The sequence below is a fragment of the Centrocercus urophasianus genome, unplaced genomic scaffold, assembly GCF_019232065.1.
Source record: "Centrocercus urophasianus isolate 14NV4802_14NV808 unplaced genomic scaffold, USGS_Curo_1.0 seq_41, whole genome shotgun sequence".
Classification (NCBI taxonomy): domain Eukaryota; kingdom Metazoa; phylum Chordata; class Aves; order Galliformes; family Phasianidae; genus Centrocercus; species Centrocercus urophasianus.
In genome coordinates this window covers 2,689,499-2,713,400 of record NW_024884989.1, presented here as the reverse complement: position 1 = coordinate 2,713,400, position 23,902 = coordinate 2,689,499, and the positions used below count along the sequence as shown (strand labels likewise).

General features: G+C 46.9%; 1 long non-coding RNA gene across 2 annotated transcripts; it reads left to right on the top strand.

The window, feature by feature from the left end:
- On the top strand, positions 1-23,448 carry LOC122168177. Of its 2 annotated transcripts, none has more exons than XR_006171200.1 (3): positions 1-86; positions 7,157-7,251; positions 23,245-23,448. It is a non-coding gene; the product is annotated as an uncharacterized LOC122168177 (long non-coding RNA). The 2 variants fall into 2 exon arrangements; XR_006171201.1 differs by lacking the exon at positions 1-86 and adding an exon at positions 2,799-2,870.
- The last annotated feature ends 454 nt before the right edge of the window (positions 23,449-23,902 follow it).

Genomic DNA, 23,902 nt, shown 5'->3' with positions numbered 1-23,902 from the left:
GCTCATCTGGAATTTTTAGCGCCTTGAGGCTCGAGGGACATCTTGACTGTTCCTCATTCCAACTCTTGCTGGATTACTTGTCCAAGGTACAGAGCAGTGATGTGCTCCATTCACTTTGAGGAACTGGGGCTCTGCTGTGTGCTGCCTCACGGTCTGGTCCTTGTGTTAGGAAGGATCAGCAGTGAGTTGGATGAAGTCCTCAGACATATTCACAACAGCTCTTCATTTTCTCGTGGCCAGGAAAGACGTGATTAGAGTTGCACAGAGATTCCCAACGGGGCCCCTCCATGGTTCTGGTCCCCCAGAAATTGACTGCTGGGAGGCTGTTGTGCTGCTGCTGCTTGCCTGCTTGCAGCCTCCCCTAGGATCTGGGCTGGAAGCTGCTCTGCTCTCGGTGTACTTGTTCTTGTATGAGTGGAGGTGGAGGTACAATAACCTCTGAAACAACCTGATCCCTGTACACCAACCTGTGCAATTACAAAACCCCCAATACCCTGGGCAATTGAGAATCCAGCCCCAAATCTGACAGCAGTGCCCAGTTTTGAGCTTTTTTTCTCCTCCCTTATATTTTCACTCCCCCAGCTTACGTGTAACTTTGGTGAGATGCTTTAGCACCATCACATCCCTTCCAGGAACACAGGGCTTGTACCAGCGGCTTAACTGTGCTCTGTGTTAGATGAGAGCAGGACCCATTCTGGGAGATGCCACTTAGTTAATTAAATAAACCAGCAGCCTCTGAGCCAGGAGTGGAAACGAGAGCTAAAGGAGGAGGACGGGCTCTCTCCCTGCTCTGCTTCTGCTCCCTGTGCTTTGGTTCTGCAGCTGCCCAGCAGGGCTGAGCTCCTCCCAGCAGCTCAGGGTAAGGCTCTGTTTTCCCTAACACCCACTGGTATTCCAAATATTATGGTATGCCTTTCTTTTCTTTAAAGAAAAGGTGCTAAAATAAAAACAGGGCTGAAAGAAAAACAGAGGGCCTGTCCTGATTTGTGGTCCTTCCTTTCTCAGCTCTCTCCATGAACAAATTTATTAAGCTTGTTGGGGTTGTTTGTCTTTCCTCTTATAAAACGTCTTTCCCTCAAAAGGAAAAACTGCCAATGTATTATTAAAGCAAGGTCAGATCCCAGTGCCCTTTTCCCTGTTGATTCAGTGTTTGGAAAGAAAACTTAACGGGTAGTTTCTTTAAAAGGACACTGTTGAGAAGTAAGAAGTTGAGTTCAGTTTGCCTTTAGCCTTTAATTTTTCACTTTTCCATCCCTCTTTCATTCAGTGGAACACGACCTGTTTCTGTATATATGTGGTTTCCCAGCCTAATTTCTCTAGCACTGAGTATTTCCACTTGCATTACTTGTAAGAAAGATTGCATCTCCATTATAATTGACGAAACCACCTGCTTTATTAGAAATACAAACAATTGTCAAATGTTGTCACTGATTTTTATGGAGATTGGTTTTAAACACAGCCTTTGCTTTCCACCTAGTGCTGATCCCTTTAATTTGGTGCACATGGCTGTGCTAAGTAATATCTTTTAATGATCTCAGGCATATTGGAAAGGTAGATTTTTCAAAAGAGCTCAGCACCAGAGCTCTGAATAATTGATTTTTTACTTTGGGTTGTTAAACTGAGAAAAAAAAAAGAAGTTTCTTAATTTCTTTCTGATCCTGCTAAGAGGAGGATTATTTAGCAAAATAAATGGAATGCCTTAAATGTTTCGTTTGATTCATTTTTTGCTTCAGCTGCAAGCTCCAGAACCATTTAAATCCCTCCTTAAAAATTAAATGCTGATAATTTTTTGGAACTGATGTACTTGGGAAAGAGAACGAAACACTTCAGGACATCTTCAGAATGGGAGTAGCATTACTTATTTTCCCCAATAAACCCATTATTTCCCCCTTAAAGAAGCTGTGGCCTCAGTCCTACCATGTAGCAGTGACCATGGGAGGGTTCCTTCCCTGCTTCCTAAAAAATCAGCAGAGGAAAAGGATTTCATCTAGCAGGTGATTCAATCCTTCTGCCTTTCTTTAACAGCGATGGGGGGAGCACTCCTAAATTCATTCTGTCCTGTAAACACAGGAGGACAAGCTGTGGTTCTGTGGATGCACTGTGTTAGGCACTGCATGTATTGAGAAATGCTTAAGCGGGCTTCCTTGGCTCTTTAGGGAGTACAGATGACAGACTGTTGGAAAGCGATGTGGTTTGTAAATGAAAGGTGTTAACATCCTGAACAGCATGTAATTAGTCTGTATGAGCAACCAGGTTCATGCAGCTGAGCTCCATGAGGGTCCTACTGCTAAGGGTGCTCCGTGCTTGTAAGGCAGTGCAGGTGGATGTTAAACCAGTGCTTCATTGCAGTCTGAGCGGAGTTCTTCCATCCCCTTCACCTCAATCTGATCTGCTGTTTCTGCTGGGTACCCTAAAATAGCGTTCTGTTTGGTGCAGGCAGTTCAGCAGTGGGTGAGCAGATTCTTTTAGGGAATATTTAGGCATGAGGTACTCTGAGGCATGACAGAAAGTCTTGAAACACAAGGTGTCATATTTTTATCGCGGGATCTTTCTGTAAGTGTCTGTAAAACGAGAGCTGGCTGCTTATTTTGGAAGGAGGACTAACAGTGTTTTTATTATCTCCAAGCACGCTAAGCTGAGTCAGTGTAGTGTAATTAACGAGGCCATCTCCCATTAGGGGACAGCAGTAAGAGCTGTTGCTAATTACTTTGCAGGCGTCAGAGAGGTGTTGCTGCAGCAGGAGCTGGCGGTGCCCAGAAGATGGTGCAGGGAGATGTTGGCTCTTTGCAAGGCTACATCACCACCTTCTTGTGTTACCTCTGCAGAACTGCACTGCACGTTCCAGAGGGCTCTGGTGGCTCAGGTAGCAGGTCAGTGCTCACACCAGCAGAACCCCCTCCAGTGCTGATGTTTCCTTGCAGGGCCAGCTAGGCCTGGGGGAAGCAGTTTTCTGCATGCACAGAACCTGGGTGCCAGATTTATCTCCAGAGCAAAGAAATGTTTGATGGACAGTTTTGTTCTTGGGGAGGAATGTGTGAGACTGGCAGGTCAGTGCTGATAACCTTACCCAGAGAGCACTGAAATGTGATACACAGCATTGAATAGAGATCAGTCCTGGCCTCCTGCCATGCCAAACACAAGAGAAAATGCTACTGTTTTATAGACTTAACCCAACATTCCCATGATTGAACTTGGGAGTAGAGCAGCCCGGAGGAGCCTCTTTGTTATTCCCTCATCCATTTGTTCGGAGATGTGGGTGTAGAGCTGGAAATATCGAAGGCTTTATCTGCCTGACCTTCTGAGCATCAGGCTGTGAAATGTTGTCCATTAACCTCACAGCTGAGCCCACGAACTCACTTCTGGCTGAAACATCTTTGCCACTCTGTCTGGGCAGAGCAGGGAGCGGATAACCCACCGTTTTTCTTAATGGTTTCTCTTAATGGTTAGCCTGTCTGTTTAAAGCAGTAATTAGCTCTGCTGCTCCTCTTGTGTCCCTGTTTCATGGTTCGCTGTTGTTTGGAAGTTGCACGCAGGAAGGTTGCTGCAGGTTGGGAGAGAGGTGACGTGGTGGGTTTGGATAGAGGGGCACAATGTATGTAGAGGGAGAGGTGTAAGATTGGGCTCTCAGGAGTAAGGCTGTATTTTGGTATCTGTAGGCGCTGGGGTTTAGTGGGGGCTCAGTTTGGGTGTTGGCAGAACTGGGTGAAATCTTCGAGGAATTGCTGGAGGTCCAGAGAGGATGGCAGCTCACTGCTTTGGCTCCAGGGCTGATTCAGCAGCTCCCTGCTCCTGCCTTGGTCGAACTGCTGGAAAACTCCAGCGTTCCCCCATGCCCTTCCTGGATACATTACTTTTGCACTTTTGTTGTCACAAGCCCTAAATTCACTCATGAAATCATTCAATTCTTGTTTTGTTAATATGCTTCTTTAGGGTCCATAATTGCAGCTGCTGCTGAGATAACAAAATCTGCTTTGAGACCACCAGCATAGCCCCTGGGAAGCACTGAGCTCCCTCCGTGTCAGGATGTGCTTTCTGCAGGGCAGCTGAGTCAAGGGCTAGATTTGCCTTGCTCTGAGCTGAACAAATACAGCAAGGCACAGCCTACTCCAAGCTTCTTTAGTACTGCTTTCACCATCAAGCAGCAGCTTGCTGGGTCCAGCAAGGTGAGCAGTATTTTACTGAAGAAAAACTGTGTGTGAGTGTTGTGACAGGCAGCCTGGCAGCTGGGGGTTGCCTCCTGAGCAGCTTTGGATCGACTGTCTCTGTTTGCAGAGCACATTTTTTCAGGGCTTGTCATACTTAAGGGCGTTGATTTTAAAGTATTTTCTTTGGACAACAACTTGACAGTAGAGGAATGGGCTCCAAGAAGGAATGGCATTGACTGGGATGTCTTCACTCTGGATGTCAGCGGTATCCAGAGAAGGATTTGTTCACAAAACCTTTCCTTGGATCTCTCCCAAAGCAAGTGCCTAAAGAATTGTGGAGAATTGTTGGCTTCCCCAGGGATGGGTGCCGTTTTGAGTGAAGCCATTTCAAATAGCTCATGCAACTCAGGGAAGTGGCACAACGGCACGGTAAAGAACGGAACTGTGGGCTGATGGACCCCTAGCATCAGTAAATGCCTGCTTTGAGAGCTCTGGAGCCTGCCCTTCCCTTCTGACACATCCCATTTGGGGCAGGAAGGTGGGGTTTGCAGCTGGAACAGTTTCAGTGAGCGATTCTGGTTGGCAAAGCATGAAGTTTATGACTCTACACATGGGGTGGTGACTTTTGTTCTCATCTTGGATATATGTTGGAGGATACCTCAGCTGTAGTGGGATGAGCCAGGGTCTGGAGCTCAAGAAGGCTTAAAGAGCTCAGTGCCTGCATCTTATTGAAGAGAAAGTTCAGAAACAATGTGATTCCCTGCACCAGGAGAGGATTTCTGATGTGTAACGGATATAAGAAGATCCAGTGGATGGAAATTGAACTCAGGTTGGAAATGAGACAACTGTGGAGCAGCATGGTAATTACCCAGTGGAGCAGCTGCTCAACGAGGGGAGGGGGAAATTCATTCCTGCTTGGATGCCTCACCTTGAACCTGGATATCTTCCTAGAAGAGATGCTTTAGTTCAGCTATGTGTGAGCTGGATAGTATTATGCACTGATGGGAGAAACAAGCTCAAAAATGGTGTCCTGGATCTTTTCATATACTGGGCAGCTTTCCCTTGTGTTGCTGAGCTCACTACAAAAGTAGTTATTTCACCATTGAAAGGCAGTAGCTGCTCTGGGTTCTACAGCCTTTTAAAGTCACTCTAATTGCTATGGGGAGAACTTGATACTGACTGGTTACCTGTCACAGTTTAGAACACTTGAGTTTGATGCTGTAAGTAGATGCAATCAGCCTCCCTCCAACATGCTATGGGATAGGTGTGGGAAATGCAGATATCTGCTGTATCACGAAGGGAAATGTGTTCACACTAAATGGAAAACTTGCTGCTTTTAGTTTGCTTGTTTTTTGTTTTTTTTTTTTGTTTTGTTTTGTCATGGAAAACCAAATAACAATGGGACAACCAAAATGTTTCACTTTACCCCCAGAATGTTGTGCTTCATTGCACAGTGCTTTCTGCCATGCATTCATCCTCTTTCCTTTACAATCTCAATTTTTAGACAAGCAAACAAAAATGTCACTTGGAGACAAAACAGCGGAAAGTCTGGTTCTGAATACTGGCAGCTCTGGCTGTCATCTCCGTGCCAGGGATCTCCTCTTTCCCCAGCTGTCCGTGCAGGGAAGGCTGCTTGTGGCTGTGGATGAAGACGTCAGCACAGCTGAGGCAGCGATGCTCACAAGGGCAGTGGATGCCGTGTTTTGCACTGCGCACGTCTCGAAGCTGTGCATGGGCTGTGCTGTGGCCGTGCAGGTGCCACCAGTGCATCCAACAGCTGCATGTGTGCCTTGTGGGTGTCAGCAAGCGCTGCTCTCGTGCAGCAGGACCGCCGTTTGAGGAAGCAGAACGGCACATCGAGGAACGAAGTGCCATTTCTGTGCAGCACGTGTAGCGTTCTGAGAGGCTGAGCTAAGATAAGGTGGAATGGGACGTAAATCACCATCAAATAGCTGTGGCATGATGCTGTGTTTTCCCCGTTTCTCTTTGCTGTATTCCTCTCAGTTCATCAGTTTTACGGCAGAGGCTTGGAACAGCTCTGTGCCTGATTCTTGTTAAAAGTTGTTCACATCTGTTAATGTGGGACAGCTGCTGTGGCTGTCGCAGCGTTTCTGGATTGCAGGTCAGTGTAAAGGGATTTGGATAGCACAGTTCCACCTGAAGGGCTGTCTTGCTCATTCTGGTATGCTGGATGACTCCTGCAAGCAGTTCTCCTGAGCTATCACAAGGGGTTGTAATAAATCTTAACGAGGCACTCCTGCTATGATAAATCACTTGTTTCTCTGGTAGGATCTTGGATTATGGTCTCTGTGGAAAACGGGAGGAACCTCAAACCCTGCTTTGAGATGGTTACCTGGCTGTTTACCATCCAGCCAGAAAACATTACAGCAGTTATCCAGAAGCCTCAGGATGCTGTCTGCTATTTGTAAAAGTCAATGCATGCTTCCTAAGGCAAGCAACTGCTCTTGAAATTAGGTGCTTTGTTTTACCCAAGTCCACGAGGTAAAAGGATTCTTCCCTTTCCCTACTTCTTGTGTTAAAAAGGATCCAGAAGGGATTTACAACCAAATCAAGAGAAGAGGTGACCAACGCAGAAGTAAATCCCACCTGTGCAAGCATTTTGTTTGGTGCCGCTGAGGTGAGATTGGAAAACACATAGAAGTCAGTGGCTGTTCTCCTGAGGAGCTCAGAAGCTGAAATAAAAACCAAAACAAACTGAAGATCAGAGGTGACCAAATGTACATGATAGATTAGGCCAGTCGTGCACTTTCACCACAGCCCCTTTTCCCTTCCTTTCCATGCTACCCTTTCCATGTTAGCTATTCTTTGGGGTATTCCCTTATATGATTTTTGCTGTCAGCAGTAAGCAGGCACTTGGAAACGTCCTAATCTGGGAAGATTTCCAGATGAAATGGGCATGCAGTGGGCATGTTCTGAGGGTGTGGGGACATCCACAGGAGCTGTGACAGGTGTGAATTAACATCATTGCTAATTTGCCTTTCTCTCAACAGACAGCAAAATTCACTGGTTTCAGTCTGTGGTGTGATGGAAGGCAGATCCTATCAGAAACATCTCTATGTCATCTGGTTGGCCACGACACCTGCAGGTTAGTTTCTAATTCAGTAATGCACTGACCTCTTGATTAAAACATCTGCATAGTTTGTAACTAAAGAAGAATCCTATGGGATCAAAACTTGCTGAAATATATCTGTGTCTTTAGTTGGTTGCAATAGACTATGATGGAACCCTCTAAATGATGGTGTAAGTGCTGTGCTTGTGAAAGACAGGTTGGACAAAGGTGTTGGGGTGATTAATACTGAGGAGAAGTTAGGTTACATTGATGTACATTCTTTAGTTAAGTGGACTCAAGCCAGCAAAATTACCTTAATCTAGGCAACTGCTGTTGTGTAATCCTGTAAGCAGGTTTAATCTGTAGCCTGAGACACTCTGCCAGAGGTTCATCCCATTAAACTTGGGGACCAAACTGTGGTATCTAAGGTAGAATGTCATCACCCTCAATGGTGGAGAGATATTAGCATGGCCAAGGGGTGATCTAGATCTTGTTCCATGGCAGGGGATTGGGACAAGGTGATCTTTAAGGTCCCCTTCAGCCTAATCAGTTCTGTGATTCTGTGATTCCCTGGTCTTGGCTTCTTACTGCCTGGGTAGGCGCTTTTTCTCTTTGGATGAAGAGAGGTGAGGGAAGGGGCTGCTGTCTGGTGGGGACAGTCTGGATCTACAACGTGGAGGGATGGAAACCTGAGAAGGTTCCATCTTGGATCTACAACTTAGAGGGAACAGAACCTGAGAAGTATTGCAGACATCCTTGTTGGCAGGAATTCTCAGGGAATTGCTGTGACTGGAAGGGTCAAGCTGCCTTTGGATGGGCTTGGGGAGTTGTTTTAAGATGCAATCTGATAGATTTATGGAAGGGATTATGTAACAAAACAGCAATGCCTAGGACCTGAAAAAGCTTTTTTTGAGTCCTTGCATATCCAATCTGTTGATATCCCCAACATTTTTGAAAAGACATCGGATCAATTTTTAAACCCTATTTATACAAAAAAGCATAATTATTGTTTTTTTTTTTCTGCTTGGCTAGGGAAGCTCTTGCTGGGGCCTCCAGCACAGCAGGAGGTGAGCAGCTCCCTTCAGACCTGTTGGCATCACGTCCTTGTAAATGCCCAAGCACTGTGCTCAGTCCCCACATATGGGATCAAGAGGGAATTTTCCATCCGGATTCATTTGGTTAGGACTGTTGGAGATTGTTTGGTGGTGGTAGGCAGAGCTTTTTTTTTTTCTTTTTTTTGGTTGTGTTTCTTTTGCCCTTCTGCATAACAGGGTCTGCTTCCCATGTTCTCCTAGGAGATGCATTTAACAAATTCCCTGCTAATGTCCTCCTTGTGTTTCCTCAGCATGAGGAGCCCACAGGGGAGAGGGCTCTGCCATGCCATTTCTGCCAGACTTGTGAAAGATAGGAGAAGAGACCGGGGGGAAGGGGAGGAGTGATGATAAATGAGGCCTATTTTGAGTGGGGAATGGAGTGCAGGCCTGGGGAAAGACAGACAGAACTCATACTGATGAAATGCAATTGCTGATGGACTGGTTACATTCAAAAGGCAATGGCCCGGGCCCAGATGTTTAAGAACTTCATCATGACTTGAAAGTGGCATAACAATAAAAGGGCTCTTGTTTGGAAATACTTTGTTAGAGATTAGGAAAAAAAAAAAAAAAAGGCTCTTTTATAGTGAGCTGTTCCATCTGGCATTGAAATCCTTGTGTCCTGGGCATGGAGAAGCAGTGATGTAACTGTGGAGTTCCACCATCATTGAATGGATTTGCTGCCACAGCTCAGCTCTAAGAGGGATTCATCTTCTCCATGGATGGATGAGTGTAGCCACGCTGCTGTGGCTGTAGGGCAGGATTCTTGGTGGTGCAGGGGGTGAGCAAAGGGGAGGGAGTCCCTGAAGTTAATGGAGAGGAGTGAAAGCTGCTGTGTGTCAAAAGATTTGGCACCCCCTGATTCCAGGACACAGAGAGCCTGTAACCATCCCATTTATGCCCCTTGTCCAATGTTAGGTCCAAGCCAGACCTCAGAGTGGTCCATGAGGTGCCAGAGGAGCAGCTTCTTGGGTGATACTGCAGTAAAACTGTAAGATCAAACTCAGGAATTTGGCTGTGGATAAATGAAACTGCAGCGTTAGAAGCAGAGCAGGGCAGACCCACCTGCTTAGCACTCAGCACTGCAGATCTGCTTCAGCTGCCAGCAAACTCCAGTTAGCAATCACAAGCCTGACGACATGAGCAGCAGTATTCCCATGGTCTTCTGGGGACAGCACTCTGCCCTCATGCTTTCAAATGTGTAGCTGGATCTTTCCCAGTGATCCCATTAAGACTCTTAGGGGAAATGCAAGGAAATTATGTTAAGAAGATAATTACAGGGTAGCCCGGATAAAAAGGCAGGTCAAGAACGATTTGAAGAGTTGGGGAATGAGTTCAGCCAGCTGAAGAGGTGTCATAAGGTGTCCCCTCTCTCTAAGGCTGCCTCAGATGAAACTTCAGCTTTTTACATGCTCCTCTGGTTTCCAGTATTTCTCTGGCACAGAAAACTCTCCTTGCTGTATGTATACCAGGTACTGCCAGAGCTGGAGTTAGCTGAGAACAGTTGGATTATAGGATTTAGAGACAGATGGGACCTTTTTCATTATGTTTTTTTATGATTAGCTCGCAACATAACATGTGAGGCAGTCACGTATTTCATATTCACACAACAAATTATGCATCTACTATGAAATAGCTCTCGTTTCCTTCTCTGGAATAAAGTATAATTTCCATCTGGAATATATAATGTGGTTTCCATATGTAGAAATGGAGACATGTTACAAGTATCAAAGCGGTATGAACATTTTGGATGGTAATATGCTGTAGAAGTGTCTGTCCAGAGAATGGAGGAGAGCTGTCAGTTGATATATGCATTCTAAGACGTAACTTGAGAGTGGGTTTTAAGCTCAGTGGGATCCTCAAACCTGGTCTTCTGGTTAAGGATACTGAGTGCAGGACATCAGTACTGGAGAGGGCTGTAGTGCTTGTGATTCTGCCTGAAGTCTGGTCTGCTCTGGCCATAGGAAGAAGAGGTCAAATCAGCTTTGAAGTCTGGAAAATACTTGGTTACTTGCTTTCCAGAGCTCAGCTTGGGTGGTGTGTCCTGGAGGGTGGGCTGAGCATCGTGCTTCCATACTGGTCCTCCCCGATGTGCCAGTCTCATTCTGGGGTTAGTCCAACCAGGGGTGTTTGGGAGAAGCTGCTACAAACTGTTGCTACAGACCTGTTTTGGCCAGGATTTGTGATGCTGTGCAGATAGCCGTGAGTCTTGGTGTGTGTCTGCAGATAGTGTGGAGGCTGTTGAGGATTTCTGCTGTGCTTTCTCCATGTCAGATAGGCAGTCTGGCTGCAAACAGCAGAAGGTGCCCTGCTACCAATTCAACATCTTTGTTTCTGGATAGTTTCTGTTACACATAGGGCATGTCACAGTTTTCACTTTTTTCTTTTTTTTGAAAAAAAACCACCTTATGATATCCTCCAAGCCTGTTTCCAATGGGTGAATGGATGATTTATTGCACTGGGCAGTTTAGTGAATATCTATAGAAATGGCATCTGGTCTCCAAATGGAGACCTTCTCCCCCCTCCAGGTCCTTAAGAGAACATGACAGTAATGGAGCAATAATGAAATGTTTCAAGAGGAGTGTCGGAAAGTTCAGAGTGGTGTGGGGGAGTTATAAATCTGGGCTGCATTTGGCATGAGGAAGAAACCCCTTTATAAACTTATTAGCTGCTGACACTGTGCTTCTCTCACCTTGCCCAAGATGTAAAGCTCACCTCAACGCCGTCGCACTGCCTTTCACTTGCACCTGCCTCAAGGTGCTGCCATCTCAGCACCGCTTTTTACTTCCCAGGAGATCAGTAGCAGGGAGATCAAGCACACACTGATGCTTTTGGTATTTTCTGTCTAGCGTCTCCATGCTGCCCTGCAGGCCTTCACCTGCCTTTACCCACTCAAAATGAGAGCAGACAGCACCTGGCATCCCCTGGGCTGCCCAGGAGGTCTTCAGGTTCTTGGTACTGTGAGAAACCTTCCTTCCATGCAGTCAAGGTTGCTAATTCCTTCAATAAGAGTATGGACCAAATACGGGCACTTCAGAGGGGTGATCAGAACATCTCCCTTTTGAAGCAGTATGTCTCAACAAAATACCAAAGCCTTGACTTCAGTGTTGTTCAGACTAGCTTTTGGGTGCCTAGATGACAACTTCTTTCAACGCTGTAATCATCTGTTAATTATTCATGTTGTTTCCAATTTGTGTGTTTGACAAGATTGTGCTCTTCCTTTCCTCCTCAGGAAGACAGCTTCAAGTTCCAACTTTGGAATCTTTTAGCACTGAAAATCTATTTGTGACATGTCAAATTGAACTAATAGCTTGGAAATCTAGCACTCAGCAACCCTGACACAGAGAGGTAGGAAATAGGTGATTTGAGGTGCCTTCCAACCCAAGCCATTCTATTATTTTATGAATACATTGCACCCAGCTTTCAATCTAAAGTGTGGTGACTCACCTAAGGAAATTGCAGAGGCTGCAGCTACAAACAGAGGTGGTACTTACCATGGCTGAATCATAGAATGGCCTGGGTTGAAAAGGAGCACAATGCTTATCTGAATCCAACCCCCTGCTGTGTGCAGGTCACCAACCAGCAGCCCATTCACAGGGTTGCCCAGAGCCACATCCAGCCTGGCCTTGAATGTCTGCAGGGATGGGGCATCCACAGCCTCCTTGGGCAACCTGTTCCAGTGCCTCACCACCCTCTGGGTGAAAAACTTCCTCCTAATATCCAACCTAAACCTCCCCTGTCTCAGTTTAAAACCATTCTCCTTGTCCTATTACCATCCACCCTCGTAAACAGCCGTTCCTCCTCCTGTTTATAGGCTCCTTCAGAATCATGTAAGGAAGGGGGCTGAAGATATGGGACTGACTGAGAAATATGTTCCTGATCTGGCTTTGTGAGTCGTGCAAACTCTTATTTCTGCAGTCAGTGGTTACAAAATACTGCTAAGTGTCTTTTGGAGAGAGTTGCGGAGGGACCGCACGTTTAATTAATAGTGGTTGCATATGTCTAAATAAATCCCTGCAAAAAGTGACATTTTTAAGGAGATCTTATGATAAAACTGCTCTGGAGGCAAAGTTAGGCTTTCCCAGTTTCACATTTAATTAACTTAGTCTGACTTTTATAGGGCTTTGTGTTATGCGTTTCGTTCTTCAGTAAACAAATGGCAGAAAATTAAAGCAGAGCAACTGCCAATGAACAGTAAATTTAATTGAAAAATAATGAGTTGCCATGGGGTGCCGTAGGGTTCTGCAAAGATAAGGTTATTTGTCTTGGAAAACTTCCACTCGCATTTGTCACAATGTGATGTAAGAGGAACAAAAGGAAGAAATACGGCGTTAGATGGGAGAGGGCTGAAGCCTGGTTCGTCATACTGGGTCCGGGACTGGAGTTAGGTGGAGTGAAAACCTGATTTCCTGCTCACAGGGACAGGTCAGTACGGTTTCCATCTGGTGCAGTGCTAAGTGAAATGTGTCGGGAGGAGAAGGCGAGTAGCTGGAATTAGCCCAGATGAGCAGGAAGGAAGATGAGCATCAGTGTCACAGGAGGGGAGAAACACGTGAAGCGATCTCACTTCTCTCGCGATGAAACAAAAGGCTCTGAGTCTTTCTCTGGTTTCAGGGGAAATTGAGTGTCAGGAAACCAGAGGAGAGAGCCCTTGAACAAAGGTGCTGAATTAGGACAGCCACGGGATGTCTTCATTTTGGGTTAAAGTGATGCAAACGTATCACCAGGCTTGGTCCTCTCTGCAAAATACTTGGAATTCAGTGGGATTGAATAACTCTCTGGGCGGTGAGCTGCAAGAGCAAATTGCAGACATTGACTGACGGTGAACTGTTAATCCACTTGACAGAACAAGCAGAGTTACTCTGTTTTCAGCCGTGTAACAGATCTGAAGCCCAGGGTATCTCCCTGTGGGTGAAGGTGATGTCCTGGGCATTCCAAACCCTTCCTGCTAAGCTGTGATCTGCAGATGAGACCCTTTCCACCCTGCACATGTTCCTTTGATTGCCAGCATATGAAATGCGATGTGCAGCGGTTCATTTTTGCAACATCTGTTTCCCAAGCTCATCATTTCCCAGCAGTTCCCACTATGCAGCAAAACCCACCTTATTTACAGCCTTCACATTTGGAGGGCTCAACAGAGCCCAGATTTGGCTGACATTTGCAAGGTTCCTGCTTTTCATTTCGACCCATTCTTGCTTTATTTTTAGCTGTTTTAAAGTGACACATGTTTCCGTCTTTTAGGTAATGAGATGCTTTCCACTTAATTCAATCACTAGTTAATTTGATCCTCTATTTAATTTGTTCCAAACGTCTGGAAGCAAAATTCTGTATCGTAAGTATATGTATATATTACATATATAGCTTCTACCCTTTGCTCTGATCATTCCTCCTGCTCTAAACAAGCCCTATAATTCAATCTCAAGCTATTGAAACTTGCCTTTTTAATTAATAGGAAAAGCCAAAATTGAAGAAGGACAGAAGGCAAAGAAAATGTTGAAGGAATGAGTCCTAGTAATAAAAAATGACCGCGACTGAAAGTTGCATCACGTTGTACCTGTTGGCTAATAACTCAGTTAGGGGCTATCAGATCTGCGGGGGTTGAGTGGGTGGGGGTGACAGCAAAGTCTTTTAGGAGGATGTTGGAGTAAACGTGAGCAGCCCTTTGCATGGAACGAGGCTCATGGCTCATTGTGATAAAGTGGAGTCTAAAGCCAAAAATGTTGCATAGCAGAGTTTCATCAGTCACCCAGTGCCTTTGGAGCCTGGAAGTCAGATGGCAGGGGAAGAACCATGCCAAATCCTTGTCGTTTCCAGCGCTGTCAGGAGCACCCACCAGCACTCCATAAAGCTTTCACTTCCATCTCCAACAGATCCCTCCAAACCCCTCACCAACCTCATTTAATCAAACACTCACCTCAGCGCTCAGCCTCTCTGCTGACCTTCGTGGCTTTAGCATCAACAGATCAGCCCATGTGAGCGTCGCACCCAGCTGGTATCTGGAAGCGGATCTGTCAGAGCCTGCTTTGGGACCAGGGTGGCTGTGAGATGAATGGTTTTGCGTGGCTCTCCTCCTGGCACCTTGCTCCTGTGGTCATCTCATGAGGTTTGCAAAGGCAGTGGGGGGCAAGTGTGGTGGGAAGCCGGGGCTTTGGACCATAGGTATTGTTGGTACGAGGGGCATTTTTCTGTGTCCCAGTGTGAGCAGTGTAGTTGTGGTGAAGCCCTTTGTGATCTCTGTGCTCCAAACTCTAATCTGACATCCCTGGATCTTCATGCAGTGGTTTCTTCTTGATGTCAGTGGGTGGATGTCATGGATCCTGGAGTGCAATCCTGAGCCCACACACTTTCCCTGCCTCTGCCTCTGCTTCCCTGTGGGGCCTTGGTCACATCACTTCATGCTTTGCCCCACAGACCCAGGGTACTTCTTTCTGCTTTGTAATGCAGCTGGCAGGAGGCTGGATTTTGCTGGGTGCTTTGCATTGCCTGAGTGCAACTAGGAACTGGGGAAATAGTTGGGCATAGGAGGCACAGAATCAGTGCCAGAGTTTGCCTGCAGCAAAGAGGAATGTGCTGGGAAGTGCACACAAATGCAGCACTTTGGGCCTTTGTCCATGGCGGTGAGCAGTCACAGTGAGAGGCCAGCTTGGTCTTAGCAGGCCTGTTTTTTTAATCTCAATTTCACTTTTTTTTTTGAAAAAAAATGAAAGGAAATGGGAAAGAGGAAGGGGAAAGGAAAGGGAAAGGGGAAGGGGCAGGGGAAGGGAAGAAAAAAGTGCTGATCCTGAATAACACAGCGGTGCTCCCAGGAACTCATCCTGCCTCACTCATAGCAGTGTTGCTACTGCTGTTGATGCAATGGGTGCAGGAAGAGATCCCTTCTAAATTCAGAGCCTCCTGTTCACCTCTCCAGTCTGCCAGACCTCTCTCATCTGCTTGTAGCTAGTCTCCATTTCCCTTCTCTTCCCACCCTGATGGAAAGCAAGCCTAACAGAAAAAGCAGTGCTAATGATCACGACCCCACTACTATTTTATTTCCAATTGGCAGCCCATGCAAGCAGCCCTATTTTCTTTTCTAATAGGAAACTTTATGATGTACCAAATTACCCTGTAATAGTCTGTGCTGAGCTGCCTCCTGAAAGGTAAACGAGTTTGATTTTTTATGATCGGTTATTATTACGTTTTTTTGCCTATTCCATAAAAAGTGGGGAATTGCAGTAAAGAGACTCTTGGGTTGCAAAGCAGAGCCGCTGGCAGCCAGCTGGTGCCCAAGGAGTGCTGCAGGTGCTGCAGTGGTGACAAATGGGTGGGTGGCTCTGGGCGTCCTGTACAGCCCTGCAGCTCGTGTAGGTGCTGATGGTGCAAGAAACTTCGCCAGGCACAGAAGGGAGGTGCTGGGGGCTGCAGAGCCCAGCGCTGCTCTGCACGATGTGGAGTGCCATCTCCTGGCTCGATAGGAATTAACTGGGGCTCTGTTAGTGCTGCTCCATCCGCTGGGGCAGCTGCTTCTGCTCCCTTTGGTCTGGAGTCTTGGTGGGGAAATTATCCAGAAGAAGAACAGCTGCGGGAGGTGGGAGTGCTCGATGCAGAGCTGCTCTCCTGAGTGAGGCAGGGAGAGCTCATTTCCTGATAACGGCCTCATGTTAATTAGAGGAGCTGAGCCATCATGCTGCCCAAGTAGGAATTGAAGTTGACGCCACTCTGGAAGTCCCGTTGGCGTTTTCTGCTGCGTTTTGCAGGGAGATGTGGGATGAGATCCAAGGTGTGATTAAATAGAAACTTCCCATGGGCATCACTTTTATTTTAGCTGAAATGAGGTGTCTGAATATCGTTCTGCTCTGCATAAAGATGACTGCAAAGACCGCACTGGAATTATTGTAATGTCTGCTTCTATTGGTAAAAATAGAATCATAGAATCAATTGAGTTGGAAGGGACTCCTTAAGGCCTTCTATTCCAACTGCCCTGTGATGGATGGGGTCACCTACAGATCGATGGGGGGCTCAAATGTGTGGCTGGGGGCTTTTGTAGCTGGAGACTTAGAGGAGCAGGAGAAGTGAAGTCCCACCTGGTTGCAGTTTGTGCTGTCCCTTATTACAGTGATGTTCCTTGCTGAGGAGGTCCTCTCAAATATGGGTCTTTGTTGGGTGCTTCTAATCACTGCTTGCATCCATCACCTTTCCATCGTTTGAGCTTAATTCGGATAAATCTGACTGCAAAACAAGGAACCATTTATGTGAAAAAGATTTAAACTCGGTCCAGTGGACATGCTTTTCGTTTTTTCAATATGTGTATTTTTCCAGGAACTGTAAAAGTTGTTTCAAAAATCAGCCGTATCTATGAACAGTAACTTCAATAGAAAGAGGAAATCTGTAGTGGTGGAAAAGCAGCAATGATTTTGTGAACAAATAATCATACACTTTCCGCTGAAGTGCTTCTTGAAACCTGTGATTAAAAGTACTGCATTCAATTTTGCAGTGCCATCCTTGGTTGAAAATTGGCATTTAAATACGCCTAGCTTTAATAATTAAAACCATTGTTAGGAGTTTGACCGAGGTTGCCAGTTGCAATAACTGTATGGGCAACAAAGGGATTGTGATGCTGTTTGTTCTGCCTGGGAGCAGCCCCAGCCCCAGGAGTGGGTGCCTGCTGCTCGGCTCATGCCTCTCCTGTGTGCATCCTGAAAGCAAGCAGCTCAATGAGAGCTCTCCAGTCGTGTGAATGAAGGGGGACTTAATAGAGCTGTGTTGGTATTTATAGCAACTTCTGCTGCTTGCCTGTCACTGTGATCTAACCGTGAATCAGCCTGCAGGTGCGCTTTGGCACTGATGGATCTGCTGGGTTGGGTTGCCCACTTGTTTTCTGGGCACAGCCGCTGGTGGCTTTGGATGCTGGGACCGTGATCATGGTTTTGCTGTGCATGGGTAGCAGCAGCTGGTGCCTGGCTGTGGGGTGGGTTGGAAATGGGACCCGAGAGGTGGCTGAGGACAGCTGGAACATCCCAGCAATGGTTTCCAGGGATCCCACCTCCAGTCATAAAGCCTTTGGGGTGGCCAGTTGGAAATACTTCCAAAGTTGTATGTTGTTTAGTTGGCCTTAACACCTCTCAAGAAAACATCCCTTTCCCATATTCTGTGTACACGGACCTTTGGGTTTGCCTGTCTCAGAACAGCGTGCAGAAGGTGACAGGCTCCTTCTGCCTGTCTGTGTGATGAACCCCAAGGAGACCCATGGAAACCAGTTCCGTTGGAGAAAGTGAGCACCATTTCGAGCCTGTGCCTGCCTGTCTCATCTCAGTGGTTTTGGGGAGGCTGCTGCCTGCAGGGCATCCTCCTTCCCTCCCTCAGGCAAGGTGCTCTCCTGCCCCAGGGAGACCAAAGGGACCTCATGACAGAAAGAAATAGAAGCAGGTCTTCGCACTTGTATGGTTTAGCACTGTGTGTAATAAAGGGCAGTAATTTCTTTGGATTTCATCTACTGTCCAACTTTCTGATACAAGGCTGCACATTATTTCACCGTTGAGAGCAGAGATGAGCATTACTTTAGGGAATTGCCCATCTTGGTGTGGCTGTGTAACAGCAGTGAACATCTCTTTGCAGCTGTGGTTGAGCAGATCTAGGACATGTCCTCTTAGCAGAGACAGAGGGGCAGCCCAGGCTGGGAAATGAGCCCTCTGCATTCAGCAATAACTTCGCCCGCTTTTAACTCATCCCTTTCCTTAGTTCTTTACACCTACCAACACCCTGCTTTGGTTTCTTTGAAAGCCCTCTGTTTATTATATGTGGGTGAAATCTGGTCATGCTGTACTGTTTATTAGTCCAAAACTGAGGTCAGGCAGGTTGGATTTCTTTCCCGAGTGCTTTTATAATATTTGTGTTAGCTGGGCAGCTAAGTGCTGTCAGATGTAGCAGCAATGGAGCTTGCTGCTGTTGAAATTTTTATGGTTTCATGCATTTTACAGCATCACCTGTCAGACTCCAGCAATCATGATGTCACCTGTAGTGGAATATATAAATTTGAACAGTGTAGACTGGAGCTAGGGGAGTTCTTTGGTAATCTCTGCTCTGTTCTCCCCTCCTCCTCTGCAGGGGAGGCAGGGAGGTCTGAGGCATGGCAAAAGAAAAGGAGCAGACTTCCCTTCTCCCCTGGGCTTTTCCTCAACCGTTCTGCATGATCTGGGCAAAATCCTTGCTTTTGCTGTGGTTTCCATCCTGCCTCTTTGTTTGGCTCACTGTGTCCTTTGGAGCTGATCTCATGTATTCATCCCAAGGCATGGGGAAGGCTCAGCTGGTGCAGGGATGTCCCTAGTAGCTGTGCTGTAGGGTTGCCCTTTGTGTATGGGATGGAGATGGCAGAGTGGGTCGCAGGTGCTGTGGGGCTGGAGGTGAGGGATGGCGGGTGGGGATCCGCCTGTTCTGGGAAATACTCAGGAGGCAGAAAGTAGAATCACAGAATGGTTTGAGTTGAAGGGACCCTTAAAAATCATCTAGTCCAACTCCCTTGCGATGAACAGGGGGCAGCTACAGCTCCATCAGGTGCTCAGAGCCCCGTCCAGCCTGACCTTGAGTATCTCCAAGGAAGGGGCTCCACCACCTTTCTGGGCAAGTAGCTCCAAAGCTGAATCACAGATCACAGAATCACAGAATCACCCGGGTTGGAAGGGACCTCAAGGATCATGTAGTTCCAACCCCCCTGCCTAGCAGGGCCACCAAACACACACATTCAGATCAGGTTGCCCAGGACCCGTCCGACCTGGCCTTGAACACGTCCAAGGACGGGGCATTGAATGTTCTGCAGCACTGGCTGACATGTGTCTTCCCTCACCCTGGCAATGGCAGAGCCAAACTCCAGCTGTTGTAGATCAGTGCAGTGTCACTGATCAAGTGGCCCTTCCTCCCAGTGCCCCAGATGATGTATCCCAAGGTCTTTAGGAACTGTGCTGGTTGGGCACGATGCTCGCTGATGGTGGAAGGCTTTGCTGTCTGCGTGCTTTCAGATCATGTCACTGGTGGATATTTTCCTTCTCGGGTCACTCCAGTTTCAGTCCCCTCTGCTGCTTAGCTCCCTCCTTCTGGGCAGCATTCAACCTCTGTTTTATTTCAACATCAGTGCAGTTTTAGTGACAGTCCGTTTTCAGTGGCGGTGCCAAAATAGAGGGACCCAGTGAAGTTCCTTGGGGAGAACAGAGGTTTATTGAGTGCAGGTTGATCAGTACCTGATGGAGGCTTGAGCTCAGGGCTGGTTATAAGGCTCCTGCTCTGCTCAGCACCAGGCACTGGGGTGGAAGCGTTGCACAGCCGTATCCTCAGCTCACCCATGGTCCATTTGCTGCAGCCAATCTGGTGCTCAGCGATTAGCAAAAGATTTGACAACAGGTCAAATAGTCGCCCAGATCTGTGTTTTTGGCAGCAGGAAAGCGATTGCTTTTTTTTCCTCATTCCCATTGGTTGATGTAGCCTTTTCCTTGTAAATGTGACCTAATCAAGTATCAAATGAGCATTAAGATGATATTCCGTGTGGCTTAGCAACCCTAAATGAAGACATGTAGCTCTGCTGCTGCTATAAACCCTCAGTAAATACGGCTTAAGAACGCACTGATCAGGTTTTAAGAGCTCTGTAACTGATACACATCTTATGGTATCGTTAGGCCTCAATAAATGTGTTTCTAATAATCACTATTTACTGAGGTTTCGCAACTATGCCAGAGGTACGTATCTGTTACCTTGTGGTCCAGCCTCAATAAATGTGTTTTTAATAATCAATTGGTACTTCAATAATAAACAATAATTGCTTTATTAAATATGAATTTGAACATGTTCTGCATTTCAGTCGCACTGAATTCACCATCTCTATATTTCTTTTCACTCTGAAGGAGCTTTTACTGACTGGCTCTTGGTACAAGCATGCATCAAACGTTACTGTTCCTGTAGAGCATCGCTGATTTCTGATTTATAGTTCATGACAAGTGTTTCACTGCTTTGTTTCTACTCCAGCCCAAGCAGCCTATCTGTAGCTTCCAAGCAGTCTTCCTGTGAGAAATGTTGCAGTCTCTCTTATGGATCATTAACTGGAAATGAACTTGGGACCTTCAGATGTAAACACACAGCCTGCTGCCGTGTGACCTAGCAGACCAACGTTTGTTCTTGCAGCACAAGTAATAGTATTGCGGGACTCTAATCTTTTACACAGTAACTGAAGAGGAAAGTTAGTTGCTTATAGTGCCGTTGAGAAGCTTTATTGTTTTTCAGGGTCTGAGTCTCAACATGGGTCTTCAGCGCCAGGTGCTCCTGTAGCACAGAACCACCTGCTGCCAGCTGCCCTCCTGTGCCTCCTTCCCATCCATTCCTAAGGCGAGGTTTCTTCACAGGGTTGCTCCAGCTGTTCTGGAGCGTGTCAAGCATTGCGATGTATCCCCTGATGCAGAGGCCAGACCTGGAACAGGAGGTGAGGGACACAGTGCCTGTGATGCACATCACTGCGTGCAGATACCCAGTAGGTTCATCTTGTATCCTGAACTTTGGAATCATAGAATTGTTTGATTTGGAATGGACCCTTAAAGCCATGTGGTCCAACTCCTCTGCACTGAACAGGGACACCTACAGCTTGATCAGGTGCTCAGAACTCTGTCCAGCCTCACCTTGGATGTCTCCAGAGACAGGGTTTCCACCACCTCTGTGGGCAACTTTTTCCTTATGTCCAGTCTAAATCTCCCCTCTTTTAGCCTGAAACCATTTCCCCTTATCCTGTCGCGACAGATCCTGCCCAAGAGTCCGTCCCCTTCTCTCTAAATGTAGATATGGAAAGGCCATTCACAGGTCCCCCTGGAGCCTTCCCTTCTCCAGGCTGCACAGTCCCAGCTCTCAGCCTGTCCTTGTAGGAAAGGTGTTCCATCCCTGGAAGCATTTTTGTGGTTCTCCTCTGAATGTGCTCCAACAGATCCTGATATGAGATCTTTGCAGTCTTCTGTACTTTCATGCTTGGAACTATCCTGCGCTCTAAAGGCACAGCAACACGTTATTCCTGTCCCTACACAGGAGAGAGACAGCCAGAGCCTCCCACTTGCAATTCACATGAGAAAATCTCTGAATCCCAGCCCTGAATGACCTTTCATTGCTGGGTCGGACCAGAGTCCTCTCCCTGTGTGGGACCTCGTGCATCAAGTCTAGCCCCCCAGAATTGAGAGAGCTGGATGGGGCTGGATGCACAGATATCCCCCCTTTGCCACTCCACAGCAGGACGAGGCAGGGAAGCGTGCTGCAGCTGGGACACTGTGGATGCCAACTCCTTCAAGCAATGAGAACCGTATGTGTGTGTCAGCGTTCCTCGCGTATGCCGAATGTCAGATCGCATTAAGGCACATCAAGACATAGCGGGTGCAGAGTTCGATGCCTTTAATTAGGCCAGTCAAAGGCAGGAATTCCCTTCTGCCTGGTGAGTCTGCTCCCGTGACAAGAAGATTAGCTTGTGATCGTCAACCTCGGAGGTTTCCATCCCACTTTAAGTCATTTACAATTTTCTCTTCCCCTTTCTGGTAGTTTGGAGGGGCTGTTTTCATTCCAGGAGGGCAGAGGTCAAAGCATTTTGCTGAATGTCCCTGGTGTGTGTTTGGGCAAATCTGCTCCCTCCTGCATGACATCTGGGCCAGACGTTCGTGTGTCTGCCTGCACCCAACAGAAGGGCTGTCAGAGCAGCAGGGCTTGCTTACACTGGCTGTGAATATATGGTGGACATCAGCTGGTCCATGGGTTTGAGAGTAGTGAAAACACTGGAGAATGGAAATCATGTCTGGTGCCACATGCCAACCACGAGCTACATGGGAGAAAGAGGCATCCCCATCCCTTTTGTGGTATGCAGGAGAGCCGCTTGCTAGCACATCGAGTTGTAGGTGCTTGCAGTTGAGCACCCCTGTGTTGCCATTTGTCCCTGCTCCTGATCGATCCTGATCAACCATCTCTCTGTCCTCAGGGTTAAAACACCCAAGGGCAGCTCTGGGGGCAAGGCACAGTGAGAGCTGAGCTCCTGCTGTCTGCTGCTGGTGCCCAACGGTACTGGCAGTGCTGAATATGGATAAAGCCTCGGGGACTTGTGGTGCTAAGTGGTCTAAAATGTCCATTTGTAGGATATTACTGAAAATCCCTGACCCGCGTGTCTTTCTATTTTATTTTTTCTTATGAGCTTTAATAATTTTTATGGTATTGCATGTCACCTCATTACTGTACTTAATATCAATAGACTGGGCATCTTAATTCTGCATTTCATTTTTTTTCTTTCTCTATCCCTTTGGCTTAAGCTAAGCTCTACAAGAGCTTAAGTTTATTGTTTCTTTGTCAGAGCCATAGAAAGGCTTTTGTGTCTGACTGCTCGTCCATATTCTCAGCTGAGTACAATCTTCCTCCCTTGACTCTTTGATATCCCCTATTGCCACAACAAAGCTATTAGACGTTGCATTTAAATGGATCTTTCCTTTGGTAACTTAAAGCTGCCCTCTGAAAAATGAGTCCTGCGCTCACGAGCTACTTTAAAATATCTCAGTGGTCTGCGTGGAAGAGGGTCAAAGGTCTGATTAGCAAATCTTATTGCTGACATAAAAAAGAAGTTATTTGGGCACATACTGAATGCTCTGGGAAAATTTGAGAATTTGAGATGTGCGGGTTCTTTTCGGAACTGTAGCAAGCAGTTGTCTGGGTAGAATTCTCTATCAGTGGACAGAGCTGTGGACTTAAAATCTGAGACGTTCTTGGAGCATTGGGACTGGGATCTGACATCTGGATCTCTGAGACCAATACAGTCTTCTCAAAGCCATGCAAGTGAGAAAAGCGTGGGCTGCAGCTTATAGTGAAGTCGCAGAGAACAAAAGGCGTAAAGGAGGCTCTACAAGACGTGTTGGGTTGGTGTTTGTGGAGGCCTTGTTTTGGTTAATATGGAGTTGTTTGTAACCCACAGGTTCTCAGGTGGAGGTTCTCGTGTAGCCCCAGGGCTCTGTCACCACGGCTGGGAAATGAGCGCGCAGTGATTGACGCTTCCTGCCTGCAAACATGGCTGCAATAGTCAGAACCCAAGATTTAAGGTCAGGCGGGATGAATCATTTTCAGAGCCTGGCAGGCCTCCAAGTCACCCCCATCCTGGATATTACCCTTCATAAAGAGCACTGCGGTATGTTGGGTCCTTCGGTTGGAACAGTATTTTCCTAGCAAATGACTCCACAGTGCACCTGGGATGCAATGATTTATGAGACAGATTTGCATGAAGGATATATGCTGCATATAGAAGGGGAAATCATACACGGGCCGTTTCCCTGCTCGCTGTGAGCTCGATGGGGCTGAGCTGGCTGTGGGGAGAGGAGCACGAGGCGGTGAAATCCTGCCGGAGCCATCCGGCCATCGCCCGTGGCTGAGTGTTTAGTCAGGTGCAGCCCTCGTGCGTAGCCCTCGTCTTATCTTACCTTAAATAAAGCTTTACTGGGACGTGTCGGAAAGAAAGGCCTTGGCTCAGGCACCATGAAAGGGAAGTTTATTTAAGTAATTACCAATGAGGCGGTGGGTGCTTCCTGAGAATTAATGACCGGTTGGCTTGCTGGCCTCGGCGCGATCCTCAGGAAACA